Source organism: Chionomys nivalis, chromosome 20 (genome assembly GCF_950005125.1).
Source record: "Chionomys nivalis chromosome 20, mChiNiv1.1, whole genome shotgun sequence".
In the NCBI taxonomy this organism is placed as follows: Eukaryota; Metazoa; Chordata; class Mammalia; order Rodentia; family Cricetidae; genus Chionomys; species Chionomys nivalis.
Window position 1 is genome coordinate 36848670 of NC_080105.1, and position 14443 is coordinate 36863112.

Consider the following 14443-nt stretch of genomic DNA (forward strand, 5'->3'; position numbering starts at 1 on the left):
ATGTGCAGAGGATGAGAAGTTTAGGAAAGGGATCCAGAAAACGTAGTTTAGTTTCAGTTGAACACAGCTATGCTATAATATAGCATGATCCTAAGGAGGCAGGTGGTTATAGAAGTCTGAGTTTCAAGGAAGAAGTCTTTGGAAGAATAATTAACGTCGTTCTTTGATTTAATAGAGAGCAGGAAATGCAACGTAGAAAGAAATCACTGTGTTATATTTCTGTTGTTTGGCGGTGGTTGAATGTTATAAAGTTTTTCATGCCAAGTTGTTTGTCATGTGTTGGAAACACTTCCTTTCTTAGGTTTACCTTCAGTGCCATTGGTGGCTGGGACTACACAACATGGGCTTCTTTACGTGAAGTCAAAGATATTGCTTCAAGAAAAGGAAATGTATGATAATGATATAATACATTCTGTGCATGTCCTATATGGCTAGGCAGAACTTAGTTCCGAGAGACTTTAAACTTTTCTTCACTTTAACTTCTAGACATGATAAAAATAGCATTAAGTCCTTCATTTCAGCTCTATTGACTTTACCCACACAATTGTTCCTTTGCTGCATTTGTAAAATGAACGTCTCATGTGTAGCAATAGTTTTAGAAACACTGATTGAAGTAAATAGTTGAAAAGCTTACAACTTTTAGGACTTTCAGAAGACAAAATGATTTCGTTTAAAAATCTGTAGAATAAGGCAGTAAGATGACTCAAAAGGTAAATGTGCTTGTTGCCAAGTCTGATAACCCAACTGGGATCCCTGGAATATGTATGATGGAAAAGACAACTAAAACCTCCAAACACACACACACACACACACGCATGAGTTGGGGTGCATAATAAATAAATGCAATAAAAAGAAACTGCTATAAAAGAAATCCGACATCAATTATCTATATTGGAAAGAAACCTATATTCAGAAAGTACTTCTGGCATATAGCATCCATGCTCCCAGAATATGATTCTACTTATCTTTAAAATGGAAGAACTATGTGTCCTTATTAGTAGGAATGCATTTTATGAGGCGTTTCGTACTAGGTGCACTGTCGTCTTGGTTGATTAGCTGACTTATTGTGCTTATTTGTTGCTGATTCTTGGTTTCATTTTCTGAACATAAAATAATTCATTGCTTTCTCCTTTTTTTATTGAGCATGAAATTCTTATAACTCTCCACTGAATGGAACAGATACCTGAACCTTTTTGTTTTCAAGTGCTATAAATTATCATGGTTTTTCAGGCATGTAGACTTTTAATAATTGCTTCTGTGATGTTGCTAAGAATTTTCTCACAGCTCAATAATATCACAAGATCCTATACATTTCATCCTTTCATTGACTTAATTATCTCCATATTGAGAAAAGAGAAAAGACACAGTCTTATTTAATAGCAAGACATCTTAGCTATACGTGAACAGGAACTGTAGATTTCATTGCTGGAAGACCCACAGCACATCTTTCGATGTGTTCACACCCTCTCTTGAGACTTGGCTCCTAGCCTCCTCATGGCAAGTGCTCAAAATCTTTATGTCTATTTACATAGCAACAATTCTCCTTGAGTAAAAATTCATTTTAATTCTAAGCATTTAAGTACAAGCTAAACTAAAATTCCTCAGTAATTTACCATCATATGGCATCATAACCTGGCATAAATTACTGTGTAAATAAGGACCCAAGTTTATTTTCCAGTTTTATCTTCAGACACTTGAATTTATATAGTACATGTGTCTTCAGACTGAACTACTTATTCCAGCATTAGATCATCTGTTATTTTTGATACTGGTATCTTTGAGAGATACTGGTAATAATTGATAATGAGATATCAGAAGTAGTGACTATAGGGATGCAAGTTCAAGCAAGGGATATCCATGATTATAGAACAACACCAGAAATTATAAAGACAATATGGGGGAAAAATTCCCACTAGAGCTCTCCAAAAGAAACAAGCTGCTGATAGCTTGGTTTTAATTTTTTGGTTGCCAGAATTATGAAGTTATGTATTTCATTCATCACGAGGCTCTTGATGTATTGCACTTTGCTATGACAGTCTTTGGAATTAATATAGTCAACGAATTCTGATCATAAGAAGGGCACTATTTTAAAAAATACAAAAATTAAAACAAATGGAATTGGGTAGAGATAAGAATTTTAAAGTGCATGATAGAAAAAGCCAGACTGAGTTGAACAGATCCTTGGTGAAAATATGCACATGACAGACATTACTGGTAAGGACTTGTGAAGAAGCTTGAATCGTCACAGAGAAATTTTCTGCCACATTTTATGGTACTTTTTTTTCATGAAAAAAGTTTTTATTAAAATATGAAGGGTGACGTTATTTCTAATGAGGTCCCAGGCAGAAATCAGGAACACAGTATAAGAAAATGGAAGAAATATAGTCCAGGAATATAAGCAGCAGAGAAATGTGTTTACTGTGTAGGGTCAAGACATAGAATTTCAGGTAATATACTTAGATATTTATCTCAAGCCATTTTTCTAAAATTCATGAACATTTTAGTCTACTTTCTCCTAGCTCCTTAAAAAATATGGTGAAAAAGAAAAAAAATTGTGGACTAAACTAGAAATTTATAAAATTTGATGATTTGGAAAATTTCAATTGACTGATATTTTCATAGCCATAGATGCTGATGATAGTCAAAAGGTTTCTGAATGGATTAATGGGGTAACTGTAGCAGAAGTCAGGGTGAGTGATAATGTCATCCAGGAAGCATCTATGGAGCACTGCTGTAAACAATGGTGTGGGCACAAGTTCAGAGTGTGCAATGGAAGAAAGCAATAAGCTCAAGGACCAAATTTTTGATAGGTTTGCGCTATCAAGAATATGTACTGCCAGTCTGAACTGAAAGGGGCAGAGAAGCAATGCAGCGCAGATATAGTGAACATAATGGCAGGTCCATGAGAACAAGTGTCGGGCAAAGCTCAAACTCAAGAGTGCACGTACTGGCTTTGTGGGAGCCTAAGCAGTTTGGATGCTCACCTTACTAGACCTGGATGGAGGTGGGTGGTCCTTGGACTTCCCACAGGGCAGGGAACCCGGATTACTCTTAGGGATGATGAGGGAGGGGAACTTGATGGGGGAGGGGGAGGGAAATGGGAGGTGGTGGCAGGGAGAAGGCAGAAATCTTTAATAATAATAAAAAAAGAGTGGGTTAGATATTGCAGGGCATCAGACTGTCACATAGAATGGAGAGAACAGGACCCTTTCTGTGATCTCAGAGGACGGAGCATCCATTTCTGGTGAAATTTCTCAGGCCTTGGAGGCCAGTGATATTTGCTATCCTGGGTTACACACCAGTAACCCAGGATTTTTTTTTTTTTTTAATTTGAATCATCTCGTTTAGAAAGGGGAGTGCTTATCATATACCTATTCCCATTCCACATTTATATTTGGGAAGCAGACAGATGTTTGGTTTTACAGATGAACATATGGAAAGAGGAATTTTGCCTGAAGATGGATGGCACTCAGAGTCTGCCCTAACCCTCATTAATACAACTTAGATGATGAGATTTAGTGGGATGTTTCAGCTGATTGTATCCAGATGAGATAGGGAGTTGATACTATAGCATATATAGAATTTTGAAGATGTTGGGATAGAGTAAGTTTATTTTCTTTATGAGAGAGAAATAGAGTTTTGGGAAGGCCAGATACATACCTATCCTCTAATAGGTATGAATTTGGCACTTAAAAAGAAATATGGAAATATTCTGGCCCTCAGCATTTGTGAATTTGGTCTTATTTGGTATTAGGCTCGGCACAGATGCAATTAGTTATAAGAAGGTTGTAATGGAATAGTGAGTTCTTTAATTCAGGGAGTTCTTTAGTTCAATACTACCAGTGTTCTAAAATGAAAATCTTGTGCCCTTTACTTCTTTTTTTTTTATTGAAAAAAAAAATTTTTCCCACTTCCTCCCCTCCTCCCATTTCCCTCCCCCTCCTCCCGTTCCTCTCCCCCTCCCCCCACTCCTCTTCTCCTCCCTCTCCAGTCCCAAGAGCAGTCAGGGTTCCCTGCCCTGTGGAAAGTCCAAGGTCCTCCCCACTCTCTAATCCTGGTTATGACTGAGTTAGGAACTGGGAACCTGAAAAAGTAATTAGGTCATGAAATGCAGTCCTTACCAATGTCCTTATAAGAACAGCTACTACAAAGCACACTTGTATTCTCTTTCTCGTTCTCTTTAATTTCTTTTATTCTCTGTGGCTGTGGAATTTGATAGCATTCAAACTTTACTTGGATCAGCTCACCTCAGCACAGGGCCAGTATTTACCAGGGTATGAAAAATGTCATACCATTTTATTCTCCTTCTTTTCGTGTGAAGATGGAGATGTGACATAACTTTTAGGAAATTCTCAAATTTACTCTAAGAATTACTAGAACTTCCCACTGTATACCTGGGTATCAGGAGTGCTGCCAATCCCCTGCAGTGATTTAAAAACCATTGGTTCCTAGGTTTTTTACTGTGACTTCTTTTCCAACTTACCTTGAAAACACACACACACACACACACACACACACACACACACACACACACAGACATCATACAATATATCTGGTCTTTTTTCTTCTTCCTTCCTTCCTTCCTTCCTTCCTTCCTTCCTTCCTTCCTTCCTTCCTTCCTTCCTTCCATCCTTCCTTCCTTCCTTTCTTCCTTTTGGAAAGGTCACTCCCTAGTTACATCCAGGTATGTTTTTACCTAGGAGGCTTGGTTCAATGTTGTCTCCTCTTGTACTCTGTTTAGCATCACAGCAGGCACCTCTGTATAAGCAACTTCACTTTTTTTATCTAACTCCTTCTGTATTTAAGAGAAGTACACCCTGGTACACCTATATCTGGGTTTTCGTTTTGTTTTTTAACTCTTTGAGGGCTGACACCATGCTACCAAATAAATACACAGAAATTTAGTCTTATTTACGAATAACCAGCCTTTGCTTGACTTGTTTCTAGCCAGCTTTTCTAACTTTAATTATCCCATTTCTCTTTAAGTACACTTTGCCTCTGGGATTTTTACTTTTCTTTATTCTCTATATTTTTCTTTCCTTCATACTCCATAGCTGTCTGTGTGACTGGGTAGCTGGGTGGCTATGTGGCTGTGTGGCTGTGTGGCTGTGTGGCTGTGTGGTTGTGTGGCTGTGTGGCTGTGTGGCTGGGTGGCTATGTGGCTGTGTGGCTGTGTGTCTGGGTGGCTGTGTGTCTGGGTGGCTGTGTGGGTGGGTGGCTGGGGGGCTGGGGGTCTGGGTGGCTGTGTGGCTGTGTGGCTGGGTGGCTGGGTGGCTGTGTGGCTGGGTGGCTAGGTGGCTGATCCCTGGCATCCTGCTCTCCTTCTTTTCTCACTTTTCTCCTTTCCTTGAGCCTAGATTTCTCCTCACATTTATTCTCTCTGCATGCCAGCCCCACCTGTTCTTCCTTCTGCTTTGCTATTGGCCATTCAGGTGTTTGAGTCAGGAAAAGTAACACAACTTCACTGAGTTAAATAAATGCAACATAAAAGAATGTAACACATCTTTGCATCATTAAACAAATATTCCACAGCATAAACAAATGTAATACAAGTTCAACTGATATTCTATAATAGATACCTGCCTAAGTCTCTAGTTATTATGAAAGATTAGAATTCTTACTTAATTGCCAAAGTCTTTCACTTCTATTTCTTTCTTTCTCTTTTTTTATTGATGTTGTTTTTAATATCCTCAAAGTACTTAATACATTGTGGAGAAAATGTTGGTGCTGTTAATTGGCTAATTAGCTGGAATAACTGATTCTCAACTCTTTCATTAGAGACGTACTTGTTATAAATACATGGAAAAGATTCCTTGTGACTTTATTGAGGGTGGAGCTCTGTTTTGTGAAGCATGAAAAAGAGAGGAAGTGTAGATAACACAGACCTATGAAGGCAGCTGTTTCTAGGAGTCCTGTGCTTTCTGTTTCAGTGGTCTGTCCACCAAACACTAGATCCCATTCAAATCACAGAGTGGTCTTTGAAAGAAAGAGAAAACGCCATGATGAGACACACAGGGGAAATAGCAGAGTTGGTATTTACAAGTATGAATTCGTTGTTTCAGTTACAAAGTCTGTAAAGACTGGAAGGCGGTGGAGTGATCTTCCTCAGTGACTAAAGCCTGGTGAATCTCTGCTGCTCCAGGAGGGCCTCCTGGGATGGCAGAAGGGCCTGGAGGAGAACAGAAGGTAATGAACAGGAGCAGAGCAAAAGCCAAGATGTTGAATGAGAAGATGTGGAACAAATTGTTTTGTCAAAGGCTTAAAGCTATCCCGTGGTGGGGAAAATGAAGCATCCATAATGAATATCATACTACCTCATTGTGGTTGCCTATAGTTTTGATAGGTAAGCAGACATATCTGGATTCTGAATTCCTGCTTCATTTGTTTTTCATTTGTTTTTTTTTACATTAGAGAAAATAAACTCTCTCTCTCTCTCTCTCTCTCTCTCTCTCTCTGTGTGTGTGTGTGTGTGTGTGTGTGTGTGAATTTAAATGGAACCCAGGAACTTTCATAGAAGCAATTAAAGACATTTTCAGCTTTGATTCACTCCTTTGCAATATTTTAGTTTTAAATCAGACTCTTGAATACAGTATAGAAATAGTAAACCAATTTCCTAACTGAAAATATCATTTAAAGGCTAAATATCCTCAAATTATATTTACGATAAATCAGGATTAGCTCCATCTTGTAAGTTTTTCTTTTTAAATTATGAAGATATTTTGATTTGATGGCATTAAATGATTCTTTTAAGATAGGCAAAGTATTCTTATACCAATATAAAACTTAGTGTTAGAAAAAGTATATTCGGTGCTAATATTTTTCTTTGTGTTTGCATATGAAGGGAAACTAGATCTTTGAAACATTTGGAAACTTCTGAATTAATAATGCTACTCCCAAGGAAACCATGTAATCATTTCAGGTTTGGATTGATCTGAACTAACTCCACAACTTTGGACTCTGGAATTGAAGGACTGTGACCTAAGGGGATTGTACTATATATAATATAATATAATATAATATAATATAATATAATATAATATAATATCTCCTTGCATTATGGAAAGTGTAGTTTGAACCAAAGTATGGGAAGAAAGTCATACAAAACAAAATAAAAAACCCAAAACAACTTAAAAGAAGAGGTATGGAGAGAGTGGACATCCTTGTCGTGTTCCTGATTTTAGTGGGATGGCTTTGAGTTTTTCTCCATTTAATTTAATGTTAGCTGTCGGCTTGCTGTAAATAGCTTTTATTATATTTAGGTATGCCCCTTGTATCCCTAATCTCTCCAAGACCTTTATCATAAAGGAGTGTTGAATTTAAATGGACAATGAGGACTACTGAGAACTGAAGAACAATGGCAATGGGTTCTTGATCCTATTGCATGTAATGGCTTTGTGGGAGCCCAGGTAGTTTGGATGCTCACCTTAATAGACCTGGATGGAGGTGGGTGGTCCTTGGACCTCCCACAGGGCAGAGAAACCTGCTTGCTCTTTGGGCTGAGGAGGAAGGAAGACTTGATTGGGGGAGGGGGAGGGAATGGGAGGTGGTGGCGGGGAAGAGGCAGAAATCTTTAATAATTAAATTAATTAATTAATAAAAAAAATCAGCAAGAAAAAAAAAAACTTAAAAGAAACTCTCTGATTTAAAAGGCCAAGTAAACAAGACTCCATCAGTTCTTGGACTAGCAATGATGGAGAGTACGGAGTCTTTTGTCTCCACTCATTTTATCTTCTACATGTTCTGTTCCTGTAACTACAACAATCTTCTTGAGTAGAGCAAGAGACAGGAGAAAACACTGAATGCTTTTATTATTCTCAACCATCAGCCAAGAGACAAAATAAGTTTTATTTCAAGATCTATCCTTAAAACGAAAGTCTCTTCAGTAATGCAAGTTTCAAAATATTGTGTTGGAAATCACTAAGAAGATTAGTATATCTTGCTTTAGACATTATAAAACTCCGTGTGAGTGTTTAATAGGCACACAGACAGGTTCCTCCACGGGTTCAGCCCCTGAACTGATGCTAAACAGGCATGCCATTTCACTTGTGAGGAAGGCAGGCTGCTCATAGAGAGAATCCCTCCTGGCTATTTTGTAAGCCTAATACAATTCTCTCTGTTTTCTTGACATTTGCTTTTGACACCCCAACCAGTTTCCTGTCTTGTTTAGGATCCCTATGGAGTCAATCTACCCACAGAAGGAAGAGAAAAAGGAATTCAGTTGTTAGGCGCCGGCCAATAAAGATGACCTACATTTCTACTTTCGATTGTTAGGCCTATAAACCTGGAGCGGGTCTGGGTAGGTCCTTGTTGGAGACACAGAACTTAGCTACAAGAGAGGAATTTTCAAGAGGCATTGGGAATAGTTTCTTTCAGTGAAAGAAGTCAAGAGGGATGGAGGGAGGGAGAGAGAGAGACACAGAGAGAGCACACTTTGGAAATAATGCTAGAGCTCAAACTTCCTCCTGAATATTTAGATTCTCAAGTCTGCAGGTAAACAAGGCAGCAGGAACTTTTCCACACTGTGAGGAGAGAGGCACCTGGAGCGTATAGCCACTTGTTACAGCACTTGACATTAATTAAACCCATTTTAAATAAAGAAGGCGTTAGGATATTTTTCTATTGCATGCAATATTTACATTAATTATGCCAAATGCTGATTTTTTTTTTAAAACTAAGTCATCTGTTCTCTTAATATAACTCGTATAACTTGTTCCTTTTGGAGACTAACAGGATATGTTCGCAGATGATCCGAGCAACAGCTTGTCTTTGTGCATGGGAAATTAAAATACCCTGCTGGAGAGGCCTTCCTTTCCACATCACATACTGCGCCTGTTTCCTTTCCCCCTGAGGAATCATTAGTGAGGGAGCTGCCTTGGCAGCACTGGGGAGAAGAGTGATCTGCTCAGTTCTCACAGCTTGTGGCCTACAATGTTTTTCTTGGGGATAAAACTCTGACCAAAGGCTGGCTCCTGCCTCCTGTTGGTCTCCTGGATCTGTTAATTTCCAAAGCTAGCAGTGAGGAGTGTATGAGATGGTAACAAACATCCTTCTCAGAACTCACGCTTGCTCATGCTCCCTTTCCCACCCAGGCACAGTTGTCTTTTTCAGGTCGCACACTGCCTTGTTCCTTCTCCCTCGGGGCCCTTTACACAGGGATCTGGAACACTTTCCTGTACTCTTGTGTCTTCCCACAGTTCTTCGGGCCTTTAATTACATATTTGTGGATAGTGTTGTTTGACCAACTCTTTCTCCTATTAGAATAAGAATTTTGGAGGAATGTATGCTTATTTTGGTCCCCTGGTAAATCTCAGGGTCTCTAGTTGATCTCAGAGAGTCTGGCATAGGAAGATAAATCAACATATGTTTGGAATAAATGGATTGATAATAAATAAATGAATGAATGAACTATTTTCTCTACTTTTCACTATTATTTGTCTCTTTAACTGGCCTGCTGACACTGGATAACCAGCCTAGCATGTTAGAATTGTTAGGGCCGTGGCTTTGGGCTTGGCAACTCCAGTAACACCTTATCTATTTTTTATTGTTCATCCCAACAGCTGAAGTAAAAAATGAAAAGAGAAAGAATTTTGACCCATGAGCAGAACACAGCAGTGTGGAACATAGCTGGGTGGGTTTAGAATTGAAGAACGACAGTCTAACAAGTGGCACAGGAGACTAGACAGACACGAAAGATTCATCTCAAAACCAGCTCCCAAGAATAGTGCATGTTTGGGTAAAACATATATCATATAGTAACATTTATTTAGATGATAATTCAGTGCAACATGAACTTGTGTATTAGCTGTATGAAAAAGAATCCCCTATTTGATGATTATTTGGAATGCAGTTTGTTATTCTTTGGGCAACCATAATTATTAAATTACCTCATGTTGAAATAGCCTGGAAAAGAAAAGCTTCCGGTATTGAAAAGAAAGTAAGTTTTTCATTCAATTCAAAGAAAGGAGTGTTAGCAGATAATTCCAGAATAAGAACAAGTGTTTAAACTGGAGGATAACAATCTAAAACTTAATGTTGAAACTGTGTCAGCATTAAATAGCACAATTCATTATTTTATTGGTTATCTATCATAGTACTAAATACTCAATTGACTATTGAAAAGTGATAGATAAGAAGAGAAAAATCAAGTTCTTTTGCTATGCTGCTCAACTATTCCAAGACCTCTTGGATAACCTACTCTTATTTAAGAAACAAGGTTTGCATATGCAAATTATACTTAAAGCTATAATAGCATAAACAGTGTTTAGTACAGACACAAAAATGTCAGCATCTAGGCAGGCAGACTAGAAGAGAAAACCAAGAAACAAAGCTACATAGTGAAAGCCATTATTGACAAAGGTGCCAAAATCATACACTGGAAAGAAAAGAGACAGATTCTTTAAAAAATGATGCCAGGAAAACTGAATAACCACACATAGAACACTGAAACTAGACCCTACCTCTTATTTTGCAGGAACATCAATTTAAAACTGATCAAAGACATTAATGTAAGACCTGACCCTTTGCAACTATTGTAAGAAAATATTTTTTAAAAAAATCAAGATGTAGGTAAAAACAATGAATGCTTGAATGTAACTCAAGTACCTCAGGAAATCATCTCAATACTGTGACAAATGGATTCGTTAAATTAAAAAGCTTCTACAGAGCAAAGAAAACAATTACTAAGTGAAGAGATGGTCTAAATAATAGGAGAACATCTTGCCACCTATTTATCAGAGGACTCAGGTTTGGTTCCCAATACTCACAGTGCAGCTTACACCCATCTGTAACCCCAGTTTTAGGTGATTTGATAAATGAATTGCACAAAGATGGAAGACTAGAAAGCATAAAAAAGAAAGAAAATTGAGAACAATGGAAAGACTAGGAAAACTGACAGGGAACTATAATAAGAGATTAAATTATATTTAATACCTACCAATTATAGCATGGACTAGGGTGGTTTGAAAGCAAAAGTCAGAGTGAATATTTGTTTCATGGATAAGACGGCCATGCCACAGAGTCACTGGATATAGAGACAGAGCTAGAGATGGCTTAACCTATTGGTTACCATCAGTACTTAAGGAAAATTCAGGTTTGGTGGTCTGGTGTAGGAGGTCCTTCTATATTTGTGTTGCTTTCATTAGTTATTAAACTGCTTTGGCCTAATTGATAGGGCAGCACTCAGGTAGGCAGGGAAGACAGAACAGAATTCTGGGAAGAAGGGCAGAGTGGCAGATGCCATGCTTCTCCTCCCCAAGACGGACTGATGCCTGTAAGCCACAACCTTGTGGTGAACACAGATTAATAGAAATGGATTAGAGCAAGATGTGAGAGTTAGCCAATAAGAAGCTAGAGATAATGGGCCAGGGAGTAATTTAATTAATACAATTTCTGTGTGGTTGTTTCGGGGGGTTAAGCTAGCCAGGCAGCTGGGACGAAAAGCAGGCCCACTCCCTCCATCAACAGTGGTCTGTGCTCTGACATCTACTTTCCTTGACTTGATTGTTTGGTGTTAGCGTGATGATGTGATGTAGAAATTACTAACAATGTTCGAATATATCTATACACATTACACAAATTTTAGTAGGGAAACATAAATGGTAGCTCCAAAAGGGTCATTAAAAGTAGTAAAACTAGAATAGGTCTTCTGAAACACAGTCACAATTCAATTATTTTCTTTTCATCCATCTCTAAAAAAGATTCTTAAATAGTTTTGGAATTTCTCAAGTAGAGTTTACATGTGCCCTGTGAAAAAGTCCTTATGGTTGGGTCATAGCATCAGACACCCCCATATTTTCTCTTCTCCTATGATCTTTTCTTGGAGTTCAAAATGATCGTTGCCTTGGGAATGCTCTTTTCAAAGCTCCCATCTAAAGGAAATGCTGCTGGTGCTGATGCTCATGAAAGGGTCCATTGCCTTTTCCTGTGATGACTGCATAGGGTCATCTGATACCTTTACACAGAGTACTTCTCCTTGTAGCTGTATGCCACTGGATAGTGCTAGATGGCCCCTGCTGGTATTTTGTGATAGAATCCTTCTTCTGAAACTCAAAAATGAGCTCAAGGAAACGAGGGTGGGAATATTTTAAAGTTTTCTTTGTAGTACTGAAAATCCTTATCCCACTCACTCTTGATCTTTGGCAAGGAATATTCCTAGCCTTTAATTGTTGCCTTGTGATCAAGGGACTACGACAGCAGTTATGAGTGAGGAGGAACAGGAGCTGAAGCCATTTGTGGTTTTGCCCTCAATGCTGTTGTTGACCAGCTGCCAGTGTTAAGGTGTGGATTAAAAGTCTCCAGACAAGAGAGATAGCTCAACAGGAAAATCAGCTGCTGTGCTGAATATCTAAGTTTGATTGCCCATAACCCACATAAAACCAACTATATTAAGCATCTGTAATTCTGTGGTCCATATAGTAGCAAGAAGGTTGTCAAAAGTAGCTGACTCCCTAGTAGTTGAAGGGCAAACTTACTGGGGTGTTTGGTAGGAAACAGCAGAGAATCTTTCAGACAAAGTGAAAGGCAAAGACTGACATCTGAGTTTATTGTAGTACCATGTAATACAAGTATCTTCACACAAACACATATGTATGCATGTACATACACAAATAGACAAAGATATTTTTAAAGGTATTTTCAAGATGCCAGTTACTTATTTATAAAATAGGCATAGAAATAGCTGTGAATATTACATGAAAGACTTAATAAGAATTGGTTAAAACAAGGTGTTTCCTAAACTATTCTTAGTTTTTCTTTTTCATTCTTTTTTGTTTTTGTTTTGTTTGGTTTTTTTTTTTTTTTTGATTTTGTTTTTTAAGACAGGGCTTATCTGTGTAGCCCTGACTCTCCTGGAACTTACTCTGAAGAACAGGCATTGAGGTCACAGATATCCACCTGTCTCTGCCTCCCAAGTGCTGGGATTAAAGGCGTGTGTTCATAAAGATTTAACTGACGACTAAAATAACACATAGACAGGGGACAATTTTTCTGAAATTATCAATTATTGCTTCAATTTTATGGTAGAGATTGCATATTTTCTTCAAATACCTGGATTTAGGGCTGAGCTAACCAAGAGCAAATTGGAACGTTTCTGTCATTCTATACATCTCTGTTGAGTATCTATATATTTTGCTTTATATTTGTACAGAGTCTTTGAATGAGGACTTTGACGCCAGCACCTTGTGCCTTACATGAAGTAGCTTTCAATAAATCCCACATTAGCTCTTCTGCATCCCGATTTTGCTTTGCCAAGAATCTTGGGCGTGGCTATCTGTGTGGAGGTTATCTAAGGGAAGACTAGGTGAATGCAGTTGTGAGAAAGTTGTAACCTTTGCTGGAGTAGAATGTTCAGTGATGTGGCTTTTTAGGGTCACCCAAAACGCTTGTAAGTAACCAGTGACTGATGCCACTGTAAGACAGCTGAATAAGTTCATTGGGTCACAGAGCTAGACCAGTGTTCCTCATCTGTCTCACCACAGTGGTAATGATGTAGGTTGTACCCACCAAAAAGGAAGGCAGAACTGGTTGTAGAACTGAATAGAAAAAAAAGCTTCACTGTATTGAGGGCATAAATCACAGATGTGGACTAGGTATTGATAACGCATCAATTTATTTCCTAATAAATGAAAGTGCTTGGAGGTAATGGAGTGATTTCTGTCTTGAGAGCATTTCATAAACAAGGACTAATTTATCATTATTTACAAGCCGATTAATTTTCACCACCTTGGGTAGGAATTGTAATTATGCCAAGACTGGCAGATGGGGAAAACGAAACTGGGGAGAGGATCAAAAGAGAATTGTAAATTTGATAGTCTTGAATTAAGTGGATATTTACTATTCAATTTAAATAACATAAAACAACACAGTAGAGAATTAGTTTTTCATTACAAATACTCTTGCATCCATCGTTGATGTTCTCACACCCATCTACTCCCTCCTCCTCTCATTTATTTGATTCATCCTCTTCACAAATAGTTTTGAGAATTGTGGTAGATATTGAAAATACAAACCTGGGTATGATATATTAATATTTCTTAAGAAGCTTGTTTGCTTCCAATTTCCAGGAGGATCTATATATGATTTTCTTTGGGTTCACCTTGTTATTTGGCTTCTCTAGGCTTGCGAACTATAGGGAGGAGGGTGAGTGGGGGAGCAGGAGAGGAATGTGAGGAGGGGAGGAAGTGTAAATTTTTGAATGGAAAGATAAAAGAAGAAAAAAATAATATTAAGATATTAAAAAAAGAAGCTTGTCACCGCTTAAAGAAATAAGCATGCAGGCAAAAAAAGGCAAAATGGCTTTATAGAGGCTATCAGATATGAAAGAAGCAATCTACATGAGAAGGAGAAAAAGACAAGATCTCTGAGTAAATGGGGTACATGGGGACCTTGGGGGAGGGTTGAAAGGGAGAGGGGAGAGCCAGGGAGGGGAGAAGAGAAAGATATAGAG